Here is a 20,782-nt window from a genome sequence, read left to right as displayed (position 1 = left end):
CTATCCTAATTCAGGCCCTCTGATTCACACCACCCGTGATGTTTTTCTCACTCCTCCTAGTGATTGGCCAGTTAGAAACCCTTACAATGCGCACCATCCCACTTTTTTTTTCAGAAACCTATCCTACATTTCCACTGCATGTTTCCTCACCTCCCCATGCTGACCACCCTATGGTGCTTTTCTCCATCCTACATTGCCACTCACTCCCTATCCTAAATCAGGCCCTCCGATTCAAACGACCCGGAGATATTTTTCTCACTCCTCCTAGTCAATGGCCTGTTAGAAACCCTTACAATGCGCACCAACCTGTAATGGTTTTCAGAAAGCTATCCCACATGGCTACTGCATATTTCCTGACCTCCCCATGCCGACCACCCCATGGTGCTTTTCTACAACCTACATTGCCACTCACTGCCTATTCTTAATCAGGCCCTCTGATTCACACCACCCCGTTATGTTTTTCTGAATCCTACTAGTGAATAGCCTGTTAGAAACACTTACAATGCGTACAACCACGCGATGTTTTTCAGAAACCCATACTACATTGCCACTGAATGTTTCCTAACCTCCCCATGCTGACCATGACGTGGTGCTTTTCTCCATCCTACATTGCCACTCCCTGCCTATCCTAATTCAGATCATCTGATTCACACGACCCCGTGATGTTTTTCTCACTCCTACTAGTGAATGGCCTGTTAGAAACCTTTACAATGCTCAACACCTGTGATGTTATTCAGAAACCTATCCTACATTGCCATCGCATGTTTCCTGACCTCACCATGTTGACCACCCCGTGGTGCTTTTCTCCATTCTTCATTGCCACTCAGTGCCTATCCTAATTCAGGCCCTCCGATTCACACCACCCCGTGATGTTTTTTTCACTCCTCCTTGTGAATGGCTTGTTAGAAAACCTTACAATTCGCAACACCCCGCGATGTTTTTCAGAAACCTATCCTACATTGCCAATGCATGTTTCCTGACCTCCCCATGATGACCAAACCGTGGTGCTTTTCTCCATTCTTCATTGCCACTCACTGCCTATTCTAATTCAGGACCTACGATTCACACCACCCCTTGATGTTTTTCTCACTCCTACTAGTGAATGGCCTGCTACACCCATTACAATGCCCAACACCCGGCGATGATTTTCAGAAACCTATCCTACATTGGCATTGCATGTTTCCTGACCTCCCTATGCACACGAACCCGTGGTGCTTTTCTCCATCCTACATTGCCACTCACTGTCTATCTTGATTCAGGCTCTCCAATTCACACCACACCATGAAGTATTTTTACTCCTACCAGTGAATGCCCTGTTAGAAAACCTTACAATTCTCACAACCCGCGATGTTTTTCAGAAACCTATCCTACATTGCCACTGCATGTGTGCTGACCTCCCCATGCTGACCACACCGTGGTGCTTTTCTCCATCCTACATTGCCACTCACTGCCTGTCCTGTTTCAGGCCCTCTGAATCAAACCACGCTGTGATGTTTTTCTCACTCCTACTAGTGAATGGCCTGTTAGAAACCCTTACAATGCGCACCACACCGCGATGTATTTCAGAAACCTATCCTACATTGACACTGCATGTTTCCTGACATCCCCATGCTGACCACACCGTGGTGCTTTTCTCTAACCTAATTCAGGCCCTCCGATTCACACCACCCCGTGATGTTTTTCTCACTCCTACTAGTGTATGGCCTATTTGAAACCCTTATATGGCGCACCATTCCGCTTTTTTTTCCAGAAACCTATCCTATATTGCAACTGCATGTTTCCTCACCTCCCCATGCTGAACAACCTGTGGTGATTTTCTCCATCCAAAATTGCCACTCAATGCCTATCCTAATTGAGGCCCTCCGATTTACACACCCCGTGATGTTGTTCTCACTCCTACTAGTGAACGGCCTGTTAGAAACCCTTACAATGCGTACCACCCAGCGATGTTTATCAGAAACCTATTCGACATTGCCACTGCATGTTTCCTTGCCTCCCGATGCTGACAAACCCGTGGTGTTTTCTCCATCCCACATTGCCACTCACAGTCTACCTAATTCAGTCCCTCCGATTCACACTACCCCGTGATGTTTTTCTCACTCCTACTTGTGAATGGCTTGTTAGAAATCCCTACAATGTGCACCACCCCGCGAAGTTTTTCAGAAACCTATCCTACATTGCCACTGCATGTTTCCTGACCTCCGCATGCTGACCACACCGTGGTGCTTTTCTCCATCCTACATTGCCACTCACTGCCTATCATAATTCTGGCCCTCCGATTCACACCACCCATGATGTTTTTCTCACTCCTACTAGTAAATGGCCTGTTTGAAACCCTTACATTGCGCACCATTCCGCTTTTTTTTTTCAGAAACCTATCCTACATTGCCACTGCATGTTTCCTCACCTCCCCATGCTGATCACCCTGTGGTGCTTTTCTCCATCCTACATTGCCACTCAATGCCTATCCTAATTGAGGCCCTCCGTTTCACACCACCCCGTGATGTTGTTCTCACTCATACTAGTGAACGGCCTGTTAGAAACCCTTACAATGCGTACAACCCAGCGATGTTTATCAGAAACCTATTCGACATTGCCACTGCATGTTTCCTTGCCTCCCCATGCTGACTAACCCGTGGTGTTTTCTCCATCCTACATTGCCACTCACAGACTATCCTAATTCAGTCCCTCCGTTTCACACCACCCCGTGATGTTTTTCTCACTCCTACTTGTGAATGGCTTGTTAGAAATCCTTACAATGCCCACCACCCCGCTATGTTTTTCAGAAACCTATCCTACATTGCCACTGCATGTTTCCTGACCTCCTATGCTGCCCACACCGTGGTGCTTTTCTCCATTTTACGTTGCAACTCACTGCCAAAACTAATTCAGGCGCTCCGATTCACACCACCCCGTGATGTTTTTCTGACTCCTACTAGTGAATGGCCTTTTAGAAAGCCTTACAATGCGCACCACTCCGCTGTTTTTTTCAGAAACGTATCCTACAATTCCACTGCATGTTTCCTGAGCTCCCCATGCTGACCATGCTGTGCTGCTTTTTTCTATCCTACATTGCCACTCACTGCCTATCCTAATTCAGGCCCTCCGATTCACACCACCCGTGATGTTTTTCTCACTCCTCCTAGTGATTGGCCTGTTAGAAACCCTTACAATGCGCACCACCCCACTTTTTTTTTTTCAGAAACCTATCCTACATTGCCACTGCATGTTTCCTCACCTCCCCATGCTGACCACCCTATGGTGCTTTTCTCCATCCTACATTGGCACTCACTGCCTATCCTAATTCAGGCCTTCCGATTCACACTACCCCGTGATGTTTTTCTCACTCCTTCTAGTGAATGGCCTGTTAAAAACCTGTACAATGCGCACCACCTGCGATGTTTATCAGAAACCTATTCTACATTGCCACGGCGTGTTTCCTTGCCTCCCCATGCTGACCACCGCGTGGAGCTTTTCTCCATCCTACATTGCCACTCACAGCCTATCCTAATTCAGGCCCTCCGATTCACACGACCTAGTGATGTATTTTTCACTCCTCCTTGTCAATGGCTTGTTAGAAACCTTACAATGCGCACCACCCCCACGGTATTTTTCAGAAACTTATCCTAAATTGCCACTGCAATGTTCCTGACCTCCGCATGTTGAGAACCTCGTCGTGCTTTTCTCCATTCTTCATTGCCACTCATTGCCTACCCTATTTCAGGCCCTCCGATTCACACCACCCCGTGATGTTTTTCTCACTCCTGCTAGTGAATGGCCTGTTAGAAACCCTTACAATGCGCCCCACCCCGCGATGTTTTTCAGAAACCTATTCTACTTTGCCACTGCATGTTTCCTGACTTCTCCTTCCTGACCACCCAGTGTTGCTTGTCTCCATCCTACATTGAAACTCGCTGCCTAACCTGATTCAGGCCCTCCGATTCACACCACCCCGTGATGTTTTTCTCACTTCTACTAGTGAATGTACTGTTAGAAAGCCTTACAGTGCACACCACCGGGCGAAGTTTTTCAGAAACCTATCCTACATTGCCAATGCATGTTTCCTGACCTCCCAATGCTGACCACCCCGTGGTGCTTTTCTCCATTCTACATTGCCACTCACTGTGTATCCTAATTCAGAACATCTGAATCACACCACCCAGTGATGTGTTTCTCAATCCTACTAGTGAATGGCCTGTTAGAAACCCTTACAATGTGCACCACCCCGAGATGTTATTCAGAAAACTGTCCTACATTGCCACTGCTTGTTTCCTGACCTCGCCTTGCTGACCACTCCATGTTGCTTTTCTCCATCCTACATTGCCACTCACTGCCTATCCTAATTCAGGCACTCCGATTCACACCACCCCGTGATGTTTTTCTCACTCCTACTAGTGAATGGCCTGTTAGAAACCCTTACAATGCCCACCACCCCGCGATGTTTTTCAGAAAAATATCCTACATTGCCACTGCATGTTTACTGCCCTCCCCATGCTGACCACCACTGGTGCTTTTCTCCATCCTACATTGCCACTTGCTGCCTATCCTGATTCAGCCCCTCTGATTCACACCACACCGTGATGTTATTCTCGCTCTTACTAGTCAATGGCCTGTTAGAAACCCTTAGAATTCGCACCACCCGCGATGTTTTTCAGAAACATATCCTACATTGCCATTTCATGTTTCATGATCTCACCATGCTGACCAACCGGTGGTGCTTTCTCCATTTTACATTACCACTCACTGCCTATCCTGATTCAGGCCCTCTGATTCACACCACACCATGATGTATTTCTCACTCCTACTAGCTAATGGCTTGGTAGAAACCCTTACAATGCGCACCACCCCACGATGTTTTTCAGAAACCTATCCTACATTGCCACTGCATGTTTCCTGACCTCCCCATCAGGACCACACCGTGTTGCTTTTCTCCATCCTACATTGCCACTCACTGCCTATCCTGATTCAGGCCATCCGATTCACACCGCCCCGTGATGTTTTTCTCAGTCCTACTAGTAAATTTCCTGTAATAAACCTTACAATGCGCACCACCCTGCGATGTTTATCAGAAACCTATCTTATATTGTCACTGCATGTTTCCTTAATTCCCCATGCTGACCACCCCGTGGTGCTTTTCTCCATTTTACATTGCCACTCACTGCCTTTTCTAATTTAAGCCCTCCGATTCACATCACCCCCTGATGTTTTTCTCACTCCTACTAGTGAATGGCCTGTTAGAAACCCTTACAATGCGCACCACCCCGCGATGTTTTTCAGAAACCTATCTTACATTGCCACTGCATGTTTCCTGACCTCCCCATCCTGACCAGCCCATGGTGCTTTTCTCCATCCTACATTGCCACTCACTGCCTATACAGATTCAGGCCCTCTGATTCAAACGACACCGTGATTTTTTTCTCACTCCTAGTAGTGAATGGCCTGTTAGAAACCCTTATAATGCCCACCACCCGCGTTCTTTTTGAGAAACCTATCGTACATTGCCACTGCATGTTTCCTGACCTCACCATGCTGACCACCCCGTGGTGCTTTTCTTCATCCTTCATTGCCACTCACTGCATATCCTCATTTAGGACCACCGATTCACACCACCCCGTGATGTTTTTCTCACACCTACTAGTGAATGGCCTGTTAGAAACACTTACAATGCGCAACACCCGCGTTGTTTTTCAGAAACCTATCCTACAGTGCCACTGCATGTTTCCTGACCTCCCCATCCTGCCCACCTTCTGGTGCTTTTCTCCATGCTACATTGTCAATCACTGCCTATCCTTATTCAAAACATCTGATTCCACACCACCCCGTTATGTTTTTCTCACTCCTACCAATGAATGGCCTGTTAGAAACCCTTACAATGCGCACCACCCCGTGATGTTTTTCAGAAAAATATCCTACATTGCCACTGCATGTTTCCTGACCTCCGCATGCTGACCACACCGTGGTGCTTTTCTCCATCCTACATTGCCACTCACTGCCTATCATAATTCTGGCCCTCCGATTCACACCACCCATGATGTTTTTCTCACTCCTACTAGTAAATGGCCTGTTTGAAACCCTTACATTGCGCACCATTCCGCTTTTTTTTTTCAGAAACCTATCCTACATTGCCACTGCATGTTTCCTCACCTCCCCATGCTGATCACCCTGTGGTGCTTTTCTCCATCCTACATTGCCACTCAATGCCTATCCTAATTGAGGCCCTCCGTTTCACACCACCCCGTGATGTTGTTCTCACTCATACTAGTGAACGGCCTGTTAGAAACCCTTACAATGCGTACAACCCAGCGATGTTTATCAGAAACCTATTCGACATTGCCACTGCATGTTTCCTTGCCTCCCCATGCTGACTAACCCGTGGTGTTTTCTCCATCCTACATTGCCACTCACAGACTATCCTAATTCAGTCCCTCCGTTTCACACCACCCCGTGATGTTTTTCTCACTCCTACTTGTGAATGGCTTGTTAGAAATCCTTACAATGCCCACCACCCCGCTATGTTTTTCAGAAACCTATCCTACATTGCCACTGCATGTTTCCTGACCTCCTATGCTGCCCACACCGTGGTGCTTTTCTCCATTTTACGTTGCAACTCACTGCCAAAACTAATTCAGGCGCTCCGATTCACACCACCCCGTGATGTTTTTCTGACTCCTACTAGTGAATGGCCTTTTAGAAAGCCTTACAATGCGCACCACTCCGCTGTTTTTTTCAGAAACGTATCCTACAATTCCACTGCATGTTTCCTGAGCTCCCCATGCTGACCATGCTGTGCTGCTTTTTTCTATCCTACATTGCCACTCACTGCCTATCCTAATTCAGGCCCTCCGATTCACACCACCCGTGATGTTTTTCTCACTCCTCCTAGTGATTGGCCTGTTAGAAACCCTTACAATGCGCACCACCCCACTTTTTTTTTTTCAGAAACCTATCCTACATTGCCACTGCATGTTTCCTCACCTCCCCATGCTGACCACCCTATGGTGCTTTTCTCCATCCTACATTGGCACTCACTGCCTATCCTAATTCAGGCCTTCCGATTCACACTACCCCGTGATGTTTTTCTCACTCCTTCTAGTGAATGGCCTGTTAAAAACCTGTACAATGCGCACCACCTGCGATGTTTATCAGAAACCTATTCTACATTGCCACGGCGTGTTTCCTTGCCTCCCCATGCTGACCACCGCGTGGAGCTTTTCTCCATCCTACATTGCCACTCACAGCCTATCCTAATTCAGGCCCTCCGATTCACACGACCTAGTGATGTATTTTTCACTCCTCCTTGTCAATGGCTTGTTAGAAACCTTACAATGCGCACCACCCCCACGGTATTTTTCAGAAACTTATCCTAAATTGCCACTGCAATGTTCCTGACCTCCGCATGTTGAGAACCTCGTCGTGCTTTTCTCCATTCTTCATTGCCACTCATTGCCTACCCTATTTCAGGCCCTCCGATTCACACCACCCCGTGATGTTTTTCTCACTCCTGCTAGTGAATGGCCTGTTAGAAACCCTTACAATGCGCCCCACCCCGCGATGTTTTTCAGAAACCTATTCTACTTTGCCACTGCATGTTTCCTGACTTCTCCTTCCTGACCACCCAGTGTTGCTTGTCTCCATCCTACATTGAAACTCGCTGCCTAACCTGATTCAGGCCCTCCGATTCACACCACCCCGTGATGTTTTTCTCACTTCTACTAGTGAATGTACTGTTAGAAAGCCTTACAGTGCACACCACCGGGCGAAGTTTTTCAGAAACCTATCCTACATTGCCAATGCATGTTTCCTGACCTCCCAATGCTGACCACCCCGTGGTGCTTTTCTCCATTCTACATTGCCACTCACTGTGTATCCTAATTCAGAACATCTGAATCACACCACCCAGTGATGTGTTTCTCAATCCTACTAGTGAATGGCCTGTTAGAAACCCTTACAATGTGCACCACCCCGAGATGTTATTCAGAAAACTGTCCTACATTGCCACTGCTTGTTTCCTGACCTCGCCTTGCTGACCACTCCATGTTGCTTTTCTCCATCCTACATTGCCACTCACTGCCTATCCTAATTCAGGCACTCCGATTCACACCACCCCGTGATGTTTTTCTCACTCCTACTAGTGAATGGCCTGTTAGAAACCCTTACAATGCCCACCACCCCGCGATGTTTTTCAGAAAAATATCCTACATTGCCACTGCATGTTTACTGCCCTCCCCATGCTGACCACCACTGGTGCTTTTCTCCATCCTACATTGCCACTTGCTGCCTATCCTGATTCAGCCCCTCTGATTCACACCACACCGTGATGTTATTCTCGCTCTTACTAGTCAATGGCCTGTTAGAAACCCTTAGAATTCGCACCACCCGCGATGTTTTTCAGAAACATATCCTACATTGCCATTTCATGTTTCATGATCTCACCATGCTGACCAACCGGTGGTGCTTTCTCCATTTTACATTACCACTCACTGCCTATCCTGATTCAGGCCCTCTGATTCACACCACACCATGATGTATTTCTCACTCCTACTAGCTAATGGCTTGGTAGAAACCCTTACAATGCGCACCACCCCACGATGTTTTTCAGAAACCTATCCTACATTGCCACTGCATGTTTCCTGACCTCCCCATCAGGACCACACCGTGTTGCTTTTCTCCATCCTACATTGCCACTCACTGCCTATCCTGATTCAGGCCATCCGATTCACACCGCCCCGTGATGTTTTTCTCAGTCCTACTAGTAAATTTCCTGTAATAAACCTTACAATGCGCACCACCCTGCGATGTTTATCAGAAACCTATCTTATATTGTCACTGCATGTTTCCTTAATTCCCCATGCTGACCACCCCGTGGTGCTTTTCTCCATTTTACATTGCCACTCACTGCCTTTTCTAATTTAAGCCCTCCGATTCACATCACCCCCTGATGTTTTTCTCACTCCTACTAGTGAATGGCCTGTTAGAAACCCTTACAATGCGCACCACCCCGCGATGTTTTTCAGAAACCTATCTTACATTGCCACTGCATGTTTCCTGACCTCCCCATCCTGACCAGCCCATGGTGCTTTTCTCCATCCTACATTGCCACTCACTGCCTATACAGATTCAGGCCCTCTGATTCAAACGACACCGTGATTTTTTTCTCACTCCTAGTAGTGAATGGCCTGTTAGAAACCCTTATAATGCCCACCACCCGCGTTCTTTTTGAGAAACCTATCGTACATTGCCACTGCATGTTTCCTGACCTCACCATGCTGACCACCCCGTGGTGCTTTTCTTCATCCTTCATTGCCACTCACTGCATATCCTCATTTAGGACCACCGATTCACACCACCCCGTGATGTTTTTCTCACACCTACTAGTGAATGGCCTGTTAGAAACAATTACAATGCGCAACACCCGCGTTGTTTTTCAGAAACCTATCCTACAGTGCCACTGCATGTTTCCTGACCTCCCCATCCTGCCCACCTTCTGGTGCTTTTCTCCATGCTACATTGTCAATCACTGCCTATCCTTATTCAAAACATCTGATTCCACACCACCCCGTTATGTTTTTCTCACTCCTACCAATGAATGGCCTGTTAGAAACCCTTACAATGCGCACCACCCCGTGATGTTTTTCAGAAAAATATCCTACATAGCCAATGCATGGTTCCTGCCCTCCCCATGCTGACCACCCCTGGTGCTTTTCTCCATCCTACATTGCCACTTACTGCCTATCCTGATTCAGTCCCTCTGATTCACACCACACCGTGATGTTTTCCTCGCTCCTACTAGTCAATGGCCTGTTAGAAAACCTTACAATTTGCAACACCCCGCGATGTTTTTCAGAAACCTATCCTACATTGCCAGTGCATGTTTCCTGACCTCCCCATGATGACCAAACCGTGGTGCTTTTCTCCATCCTTCATTGGCACTCACCTCCTATCCTAATTCAGGCTCTCGGATTCACACCGCCCCGTGATGTCTTTCTCACTCCTACTAGTCAATGGCCTGTTTGAAACCATCACAATTCTCACCACCTCGCGATGTTTTTCAGAAACCTATCCCACATTGCCACTTCATGTTTCCTGACCTCCCCATGATGACCAACCCGTGGTGCTTTTCTCCCTTTTACGTTACCACTCACTGCCTATCCTGATTCAGGCCCTCCGATTCACACCACACCATGATGTAGTTCTCATTCCTACAAGTTAATGGCCTGTTAGAAACCATTACAATGCGCACCACCCCATTATGTATTTCAGATACCTATCCTACATAGCCACTGCATGTTTCCTGACTTCCCCATCCTGACCACCCCGTGGTGCTTTTCTGAATCCTACATTGCCATTCACTGCCTATCCTTATTCAGGCCCTCCGATTCACACCACCCCGTGCTGTTTTTCTCAGTCCTACTAATAAATTTCCTGTTAGAAACTTTACAATGCGCACCACCATGCGATGTTTTTCAGAAACATATCCTAAATTGCCACTGCATGTTTCCTGACCTCCCCATGCTGATCACCATGTGGTGCTTTTCTCAATTTTACATTGCCACTCACTGCGTATCCTGAGTCAGGCCCTCCGATACACACCAACCTGTGATGTTTTTGTCACTCTTATTAGTGAATGGCCTGTTAGAAACCATTTCAATGCGCACCACCACAGGATTTTTTTCAGAAACCTATCTTACATTGCCACTGCATGTTTCTTGCCCTACCCAAGCTGACCACACATGGTGCTTTTCTCCATGCTACATTACCACTCACTGTCTATCCTGATTCAGGCCCTTTGATTCACACCACACCATGATGCATTTCTCATTCCTACTAGTGAATGGCCTATTAGAAACCCTTACAATGGGCACCACCCCGCAATGTTTTTCAGAAACCTATCCTACATTGCCACTGCATGTTTCCTGACTACCCCATGCTGACCACCCCTTGTTGCTTTTCTCCATCTTACATTGCCACTCACTGCCTATCCTGATTCAGGCCCTCCGATTCACACCACCCCGTGTTGTTTTTCTCACTCCTACTAGTGAATGGCCTGTTAGAAACCGTTACAATGTGCACCACCCGCGTTATTTTTCAGAAATCTATCCTACATTGCCACTGCCTTTTTCCTGACCTCCCCATGCTGACCACCCCATGGTGCTTTACTCCATCATTCATTGCCACTCACTGCCTATCCTAACTCAGGCCCTCTGATTCACACCACCCCGTGATGTTTTTCTCACTCCTACTAGTGAATGGAGTGTTAGAAACCCATACAATGGGCACCACCCCGCGATGTTTATCAGAAACCTATTCTACATTGCCAATGCATGTTGCCATGCCTCCCCATGCTGCCAAACCCGTGTTGCATTTCTCCATCCTACATTGCCACTCACAGCCTATCCTAATTCAGGCCCTCTGATTCACACCACCCCGTGATGTTTTTTTTCACTCCTCCTTGTCAGGGGCTTGTTAGAAAGCCTTACAATGCGCACCACCCCAAGATGTTTTTCAGAAACCTATCCTACATTGCCACTGCGTGTTTCCTGACTTCCGCATGCAGACCACCCAGTGGTGCTTTTCTCCATCCTACATTGCCACACACTGCCTATCATAATTCAATCCTCAGATTCACACCACCCCGTGATGTTTGTCTCACTCCTACTAGTGAATGGCCTGTTAGAAACCCTTACAATGCGCACCATCCGCGTTCTTTTTCAGAAACATATCCTACTTTGTCACTGCATGTTTCCTGACCTCACCATGCTGACCAACCCGTGGTGCTTTTCTTCATCCTACATTACCACTCACTGCATATCCTAAATCAGGAGATCGGATTCACACCACCCCGTGATGTTTTTCTCACTCCTACTAGTGAATGGCCTGTTAGAAACACTTACAATGCGCACAACCCCCTGATGTTTTTGGGAAACCTATCCTACAGTGCCACTGCATGTTTCCTTAAGTCCCAATTCTGACCAACCCGTGGTGGTTTTCTCCATTTTACCTTACCACTCACTGCCTATCCTGATTCAGACCCTCCGATTCACACCACACCATGATGTAGTTCTCACTTCTACAATATAATGGCCTGTTAGAAACCGTTACAATGCGCTCCACCCCACGATGTTTTTCACATACCTATCCTACATTGCCACTGCATGTTTCATGATCTCCCCATGCTGACCAACCTGTGGTTCTTTCTCCATTTTACATTACCACTCACTGCTTATCCTGATTCAGGCCCTCTGATTCACACCACACCATGATGTATTTCTTACTCCTACTAGCTAATGGCCTGGTAGAAACCCTTACAATGCGCACCACCCCACGATGTTTTCCAGATATCTATCCTCATAGCCACTGCATGTTTCCTGACCTCCCCATCCTGATCACCCCATGGTGCTTTTCTCCATCATACATTGCCACTCACTGCCTATCCTGATTCAGGCTCTCCGATTCACACCACCCCGTGATGTTTTTCTCAGTCCTACTAGTAAATTTCCTGTTAGAAACCTTACAATGCGCACCACCCTGCGATGTTTTTCAGAAACCTATACTACATTGCCTCTGCATGTTTCCTGACCTAGCCATTCTGATCACCCCATGGTGCTTTTCTCAATTTTACATTGCCAATCACTGCCTATCCTGATTCAGGCCCTCCGATACACACCAACCTGTGATGTTTTTCTCACTCCTATTAGTGAATGGTTAGTTAGAAAACATTTCAATGCGCACCACCACACGATTACTTTCAGAAACCTAACTTTGATTGCCACTGCATGTTTCCTGCCCTCCTCATGCTGACCAACCGTGGTTCTTTTCTCCATGCTACATTACCACTCACTGTCTATCCTGATTCAGGCCATTTGATTCACACCACAACATGATGTATTTCTCACTCCTACTAGTGAATGGCCTGTTAGAAACAGTTACAATTGCCACTACCCCGCAATGTTTTTCAGAAACCTATCCTACATTGCCTCTGCATGTTTCCTAAACTCCCCAAGCTGACCACCCCTTGTTGCTTTTCTCCATCCTACATTGCCTCTCACTGCCTATCCTGATTCAGGCCCTCTGATTCACACCACCCCGTGATGTTTTTCTCACTCCTACTAGTGAATGCCATGTTAGAAACCCTTACAATGCGCACCACCCGCGTTGTTTTTCAGAAACCTATCATACATTCCCACTGCGTGTTTCCTGACCTTCCCATGCTGACCACCCCCTGGTGCTTTTCTCCATCCTACGTTGCCAATCACTGCCTATCATAATATAGGCCCTCCAATTCAAACCACCCCGTGATGCTTTTCTCACTCCTACTATTAAATGGCCTGTTAGAAACACGTACAATGCGCACCACCCCGCGATGATTTTCAAAACCTATCCTACATTGCCATTGCATGTTTCCTGACCTACCCATGCTGAACACCCCGTGGTGCTTTTCTTCATCCTACATTGCCACTCACTGCCTATCCTAATTCAGGCTCTCCGATTCACACCAGCGCGGGATGTTTTTCTGACTCCTACTACTGAATGGCCTGTTAGAAACACTTACATTGCGCACCACCCAGGCGATGTTTTTCAGACACCTATCCTACAGTGCCACTGCATGTTTCCTGACCTCCCCATTCTGACCACCTTCTGGTGCTTTTCTTCATGCTAAATTGCCAATCACTGCCTATTCTAATTCAGAACATCTGATTCACACCACAGCGTGATGGTTTTCTCACTCCTACTAGTGAATGGCCTGTTAGAAACCCTTACAATGCGCACCACCCCGTGATGATTTAAAGAAAAATATCCTACAATGCCACTGCATGTTTACTGCCCTCACCATGCTGACCACCACTGGTGATTTTCTCCATCCTACATTGCCACTTGCTGCCTATCCTGATTGAGCCCCTCTGATTCACAACACAACGTGATGTTTTTCTTGCTCTTACTAGTCATTGGCCTGTTAGCAACCCTTACAATTCGCATCAACACGAGATGTTTTTCAGAAATCTATCCTACATTGACAATGCATGTTTCCTGACCCCCCCATGATGACCGACCCGTGGTGCCTTTCTCCATCCTACATTGCCACTCAGTGCCTATCCTAATTCAGGCCCTCCGATTCACAACACCCCGTGATGTTTTTCTCATTCCTACTGGTGAATGGCCTGTTAGAAACCCTTACAATTCTCACCACCCCGCGATGTTTTTTAGAAACCTATCCTACATTGCCACTGCATGTTTCCTGACCTCCCCATGCTGACCAACCCGTGTTGCTTTTCTCAAACCTGCCTTGTCACTCACTGCCTATCCTAATTCAGGCACTCCGATTCACACCACCCATGATGATTTTCTCACTCCTACAAGTGAAGGGCCTTTAAGAAAGCCTTACAATGTGCACCACCCAAGATGTTTTTCAGAAACCTATCCTACATTGCCACTGCATGTTTCGTGCCCTCCTCATGCTGACCTCCCCTGGTGCTTTTCTCCATCCTACATTGCCATTTGCTACCTATCCTGATTCAGCCCCTCATATTAACACCACACCGTGGTGTTTTTCTCGCTCCTACTAGTGAATGGCCTGTTAGAAACCCTTACAATGCGCAACACCCCGCCATGTTTTTCAGAAAATTATCCTACATTGCCAATGCATGTTTCCTTATCTCCCCATGCTGACCAACCCGTGGTGCTTTTCTCCATCCTACATTGCCACTCACTGCCTATCCTAATTCAGGCCCTCCGATTCACACCACCCCGTGATGTTTTTCTCAATCCTACTTGTCAATGTCCTGTTAGAAACCCTTACAATATTCACCACCCCGCGTTGTTTTTCTGAAACCTCTTCTATATTGCCACTGCATGTTTCGAACCTCCCCATGCTGACCAACCCGTGGTGCTTTTCTCCATTTTACATTGCCACTCAATGCCTTTCGTAATTCAGGCCCTCCGATTCACACCACCCCCTGATGTTTTTCTCACTCCTACTAGTGAATGGCCTGTTAGAAACACTTACAATGCGCACAACCCCCTGATGTTTTTCGGAAACCTATCCTACAGTTTCCACTGCATGTTTCCTTACGTCCCAATCCTGACCAACCCGTGGTGGTTTTCTCCATTTTACCTCACCACTCACTGCCTATCCTGATTCAGACCTTCCGATTCACACCACACCATGATGTAGTTCTCATTTCTACAATTAAATGTCCTGTTAGAAACCCTTACAATGCGCACCACCCCACGATGTTTTTCAGATGCCTATCCTACATTGCCACTGCACGTTTCCTGCCCTCCCCATGCTGACCTCCCCTGGTGCTTTTATCCATCCAACATTGCCACTTGCTACCTATCCTGATTCAGCCGCTCCAATTCACACCACACCGTGGTGTTTTTCTCGCTCCTACTAGTGAATGGCCTGTTAGAAACCCTTACAATGCGCAACACCCCGCCATGTTTTTCAGAAAACTATCCTACATTGCCAATGCATGTTTCCTTATCTACCCATGCTGACCAACCCGTGGTGCTTTTCTCCATCCTACATTGCCACTCACTGCCTATCCTAATTCAGGCCCTCCGATTCACACCAACCCGTGATGTTTTTCTCACTCCTACTAGTGAATGGCCTGTTAGAAACCCTTACAATGCACACCACCCCGCGATGTTTTTCAGAAACCTATCCTACATTGCCACTGCATGTTTCCTGACATCCCCATCCTGACCACCGCGTGGTGCTTTTCTCCATCCTACATTGCCACTCACTGCCTATAGAGATTCAGGCCCTCTGATTCACACCACCCCGTGATGTTTTTCTCACTCCTACTAGTGAATGGCCTGATAGAAACCCTTACAATTCTCACCACCCGCGATGTTTTTCAGAAACCTATCCTACATTGCCACTGCATGTGTGCTGACCTCCCCATGCTGACCATCCCGTGGTGCTTTTGTCCATCCTATACTGCCACTCACTGCCGAACCTGATTCAGGCCCTCTGATTCAAATCACACCGTGATGTTTTTCTCACTCCTACTAGGGAATGGCCTGTCAGAAATCCTCACAATGCGCACCACCCCGCATTGTTTTGCAGAAACATCTCGTACATTGCCACTGCATGTTTCCTGACCTCAGCATGCTGACCACCCTGTGGTGCTTTTCTCCATTTTGCATTGCCACTCACTGCCTATCCTACTTCAGGCCCTCCGATTCACACCACCCCATGATGTTTTTCTGACTCCTACTAGTGAATGGACTGTTAGAAAGCCTTACAATGCGCACCTGCCGGCGATGTTTTTCAGAAACCTATCCTACAAGGCCAATGCATGTTTCCTGACCTCCCCAAGCTGACCACCCCGTGGTGCTTTTCTCCATCCTACATTGGCACTCACTGCCTATCCTAATTCAGGCCTTCCGATTCACACCACCCCGTGATGTTTTTCTCACTCCTACTATTGAATGGCCTGTTAGAAACCCTTACAATGCACACCACACCATGATGTTTGTCAGAAAAATATCCTACATTGCCACAGCGTGTTTCCTGACCTCCCCATGCTGACCTCACCTTGGTGCTTTTCTCCATCCTACATTGATACTCTCTGCCTATCCTAAATTAGGCCCTCTGATTCACACCACCCCGTGATGTTTTTCTCACTCCTTCTAGTGAATGGCCTGTTAAAAACCTGTACAATGCGCACCACCTGCGATGTTTTTCAGAAACCTATTCTACATTGCCACTGTGTGTTTCCTTGCCTCCCATGCTGACCACCCCGTGGAGCTTTTCTCCATCCTACATTGCCACTCACAGCCTATCGTAATTCAGGCCCTCCGATTCACACGACCTAGTGATGTATTTTTCACTCCTCCTTGTCAATGGCTTGTTAGAAAGCCTTACAATGCGCACCACCCCCACGATGTTTTTCAGAAACTTATCCTACATTGCCACTGCAATGTTCCTGACCTCCGCATGTTGAGAACCTCGTCGTGCTTTTCTCCATTCTTCCTTGCCACTCATTGCCTACCCTATTTCAGGCCCTCCGATTCACACCACCCCGTGATGTTTTTCTCACTCCTGCTAGTGAATGGCCTGTTAGAAACCATTACAATGCGCCCCACCCCGCGATGTTTTTCAGAAACCTATTCTACTTTGCCACTGCATGTTTCCTGACTTCTCCTTCCTGACCACCCAGTGTTGCTTTTCTCCATCCTACATTGAAACTAGCTGCCTAACCTGATACAGGCCCTCCGATTCACACCACCCCGTGATGTTTTTCTCACTTCTACTAGTGAATGTACTGTTAGAAAGCCTTACAGTGCACACCACCGGGCGAAGTTTTTCAGAAACCTATCCTACATTGCCAATGCATGTTTCCTGACCTCCCAATGCTAACCACCCCGTGGTGCTTTTCTCCATTCTACATTGCCACTCACTGTGTATCCTAATTCAGAACATCTGAATCACACCACCCCGTGATGTGTTTCTCAATCCTACTAGTGAATGGCCATTTAGAAACCCTTACAATGTGCACCACCCCGAGATGTTATTCAGAAAACTGTCCTACATTGCCACTGCTTGTTTCCTGACCTCGCCTTGCTGACCACTCCATGTTGCTTTTCTCCATCCTACATTGCCACTCACTGCCTATCCTAATTCAGGCACTCCGATTCACACCACCCCGTGATGTTTTTCTCACTCCTACTAGTGAATGGCCTGTTAGAAACCCTTACAATGCCCACCACCCCGCGATGTTTTTCAGAAAAATATCCTACATTGCCACTGCATGTTTACTGCCCTCCCCATGCTGACCACCACTGGTGCTTTTCTCCATCCTACATTGCCACTTGCTGCCTATCCTGATTCAGCCCCTCTGATTCACACCACCCCGTGATGTTATTCTCGCTCTTACTAGTCAATGGCCTGTTAGAAACCCTTAGAATTCGCACCACCCGCGATGTTTTTCAGAAACATATCCTACATTGCCATTTCATGTTTCATGATCTCACCATGCTGACCAACCGGTGGTGCTTTCTCCATTTTACATTACCACTCACTGCCTATCCTGATTCAGGCCCTCTGATTCACACCACACCATGATGTATTTCTCACTCCTACTAGCTAATGGCTTGGTAGAAACCCTTACAATGCGCACCACCCCACGATGTTTTTCAGAAACCTATCCTACATTGCCACTGCATGTTTCCTGACCTCCCCATCAGGACCACACCGTGTTGCTTTTCTCCATCCTACATTGCCACTCACTGCCTATCCTGATTCAGGCCATCCGATTCACACCGCCCCGTGATGTTTTTCTCAGTCCTACTAGTAAATTTCCTGTAATAAACCTTACAATGCGCACCACCCTGCGATGTTTATCAGAAACCTATCTTATATTGTCACTGCATGTTTCCTTAATTCCCCATGCTGACCACCCCGTGGTGCTTTTCTCCATTTTACATTGCCACTCACTGCCTTTTCTAATTTAAGCCCTCCGATTCACATCACCCCCTGATGTTTTTCTCACTCCTACTAGTGAATGGCCTGTTAGAAACCCTTACAATGCGCACCACCCCGCGATGTTTTTCAGAAACCTATCTTACATTGCCACTGCATGTTTCCTGACCTCCCCATCCTGACCAGCCCATGGTGCTTTTCTCCATCCTACATTGCCACTCACTGCCTATACAGATTCAGGCCCTCTGATTCAAACGACACCGTGATTTTTTTCTCACTCCTAGTAGTGAATGGCCTGTTAGAAACCCTTATAATGCCCACCACCCGCGTTCTTTTTGAGAAACCTATCGTACATTGCCACTGCATGTTTCCTGACCTCACCATGCTGACCACCCCGTGGTGCTTTTCTTCATCCTTCATTGCCACTCACTGCATATCCTCATTTAGGACCACCGATTCACACCACCCCGTGATGTTTTTCTCACACCTACTAGTGAATGGCCTGTTAGAAACACTTACAATGCGCAACACCCGCGTTGTTTTTCAGAAACCTATCCTACAGTGCCACTGCATGTTTCCTGACCTCCCCATCCTGCCCACCTTCTGGTGCTTTTCTCCATGCTACATTGTCAATCACTGCCTATCCTTATTCAAAACATCTGATTCCACACCACCCCGTTATGTTTTTCTCACTCCTACCAATGAATGGCCTGTTAGAAACCCTTACAATGCGCACCACCCCGTGATGTTTTTCAGAAAAATATCCTACATAGCCAATGCATGGTTCCTGCCCTCCCCATGCTGACCACCCCTGGTGCTTTTCTCCATCCTACATTGCCACTTACTGCCTATCCTGATTCAGTCCCTCTGATTCACACCACACCGTGATGTTTTCCTCGCTCCTACTAGTCAATGGCCTGTTAGAAAACCTTACAATTTGCAACACCCCGCGATGTTTTTCAGAAACCTATCCTACATTGCCAGTGCATGTTTCCTGACCTCCCCATGATGACCAAACCGTGGTGCTTTTCTCCATCCTTCATTGGCACTCACCTCCTATCCTAATTCAGGCTCTCGGATTCACACCGCCCCGTGATGTCTTTCTCACTCCTACTAGTCAATGGCCTGTTTGAAACCATCACAATTCTCACCACCTCGCGATGTTTTTCAGAAACCTATCCCACATTGCCACTTCATGTTTCCTGACCTCCCCATGATGACCAACCCGTGGTGCTTTTCTCCCTTTTACGTTACCACTCACTGCCTATCCTGATTCAGGCCCTCCGATTCACACCACACCATGATGTAGTTCTCATTCCTACAAGTTAATGGCCTGTTAGAAACCATTACAATGCGCACCACCCCATTATGTATTTCAGATACCTATCCTACATAGCCACTGCATGTTTCCTGACTTCCCCATCCTGACCACCCCGTGGTGCTTTTCTGAATCCTACATTGCCATTCACTGCCTATCCTTATTCAGGCCCTCCGATTCACACCACCCCGTGCTGTTTTTCTCAGTCCTACTAATAAATTTCCTGTTAGAAACTTTACAATGCGCACCACCATGCGATGTTTTTCAGAAACATATCCTAAATTGCCACTGCATGTTTCCTGACCTCCCCATGCTGATCACCATGTGGTGCTTTTCTCAATTTTACATTGCCACTCACTGCGTATCCTGAGTCAGGCCCTCCGATACACACCAACCTGTGATGTTTTTGTCACTCTTATTAGTGAATGGCCTGTTAGAAACCATTTCAATGCGCACCACCACAGGATTTTTTTCAGAAACCTATCTTACATTGCCACTGCATGTTTCTTGCCCTACCCAAGCTGACCACACATGGTGCTTTTCTCCATGCTACATTACCACTCACTGTCTATCCTGATTCAGGCCCTTTGATTCACACCACACCATGATGCATTTCTCATTCCTACTAGTGAATGGCCTATTAGAAACCCTTACAATGGGCACCACCCCGCAATGTTTTTCAGAAACCTATCCTACATTGCCACTGCATGTTTCCTGACTACCCCATGCTGACCACCCCTTGTTGCTTTTCTCCATCTTACATTGCCACTCACTGCCTATCCTGATTCAGGCCCTCCGATTCACACCACCCCGTGTTGTTTTTCTCACTCCTACTAGTGAATGGCCTGTTAGAAACCGTTACAATGTGCACCACCCGCGTTATTTTTCAGAAATCTATCCTACATTGCCACTGCCTTTTTCCTGACCTCCCCATGCTGACCACCCCATGGTGCTTTACTCCATCATTCATTGCCACTCACTGCCTATCCTAACTCAGGCCCTCTGATTCACACCACCCCGTGATGTTTTTCTCACTC

The sequence above is a fragment of the Cavia porcellus genome, unplaced genomic scaffold, assembly GCF_034190915.1.
Source record: "Cavia porcellus strain 051 isolate PalLab524CR breed Dunkin Hartley unplaced genomic scaffold, mCavPor4.1 scaffold_35, whole genome shotgun sequence".
Taxonomy (NCBI): domain Eukaryota; kingdom Metazoa; phylum Chordata; class Mammalia; order Rodentia; family Caviidae; genus Cavia; species Cavia porcellus.
Note: the sequence above shows the minus strand (reverse complement) of the source record.